At 39.4% G+C, this 279-nt stretch overlaps 1 protein-coding gene across 1 annotated transcript in view; it reads left to right on the plus strand.

Moving 5' to 3' along the window:
* LOC119582296 (arrestin domain-containing protein 17-like) overlaps positions 1 to 279 on the plus strand; it is a 25225-nt gene that overhangs the window by 16947 nt on the left and 7999 nt on the right. The gene's annotated exons all lie outside the window — the stretch shown is intronic.

Consider the following 279-nt stretch of genomic DNA (forward strand, 5'->3'; position numbering starts at 1 on the left):
TCCAAAGAATTCACTGGTTCATATCAAAGTCACGAAGTTCCGGACTCGAGGCTCGCTAGACAGGCAAGGAAGAACCGAGAAAATAATTTCATTAATGTGTATTTAGATAAAGGCCCGAAAAAATAAGCTATATCTTAGGTAGCATGTTAGCGGTTTCATGCTAGGAAAGCTGCCTCGGCTGTAATGTCTCGCGGGGTTTCACAAATGCTTCAATTATTCAGTTAATGCTTGAGGTAAAATTAGTTCTTGTATCATGGTACCTTTACTTGTTTACTTGTC

The sequence above is a fragment of the Penaeus monodon genome, chromosome 15 (genome assembly GCF_015228065.2).
Source record: "Penaeus monodon isolate SGIC_2016 chromosome 15, NSTDA_Pmon_1, whole genome shotgun sequence".
In the NCBI taxonomy this organism is placed as follows: Eukaryota; Metazoa; Arthropoda; class Malacostraca; order Decapoda; family Penaeidae; genus Penaeus; species Penaeus monodon.